The 237-nt window shown below is 56.5% G+C and overlaps 1 non-coding gene across 1 annotated transcript; it reads left to right on the top strand.

Annotated features, from left to right (window-relative positions):
• Positions 1-13: 13 nt before the first annotated feature.
• On the top strand, positions 14-86 carry TRNAF-GAA (transfer RNA phenylalanine (anticodon GAA)). The gene has a single exon. It is a non-coding gene; the product is annotated as a tRNA-Phe (tRNA).
• The last annotated feature ends 151 nt before the right edge of the window (positions 87-237 follow it).

Below are 237 nucleotides of genomic sequence, written 5' to 3'. Positions count from 1 at the left end.
CTACGGGTAGACGGCCGAAATAGCTCAGCTGGGAGAGCGTTCGACTGAAGATCTAAAGGTCCCTGGTTCGACCCCGGGTTTCGGCAGAACGGGTTTTTTTGGTCCCTCTCCAGCGTCTTGCGGTTCCTGTGAGCTCAGGACCGTTGAAGATGTTCGTGGATACAATCAGCCGAGCTAAAGCGGTAATTGCACGGAAGGCTCAGGGCACTGCTGTGCATAACTCCGTGGGGAGGGAGG

Source organism: Leptonychotes weddellii, unplaced genomic scaffold (genome assembly GCF_054177405.1).
Source record: "Leptonychotes weddellii isolate Sample4059 unplaced genomic scaffold, ASM5417740v2 HiC_scaffold_304501, whole genome shotgun sequence".
NCBI classification, from domain to species: Eukaryota; Metazoa; Chordata; class Mammalia; order Carnivora; family Phocidae; genus Leptonychotes; species Leptonychotes weddellii.
This window is presented reverse-complemented; position numbering and strand designations above follow the sequence as displayed.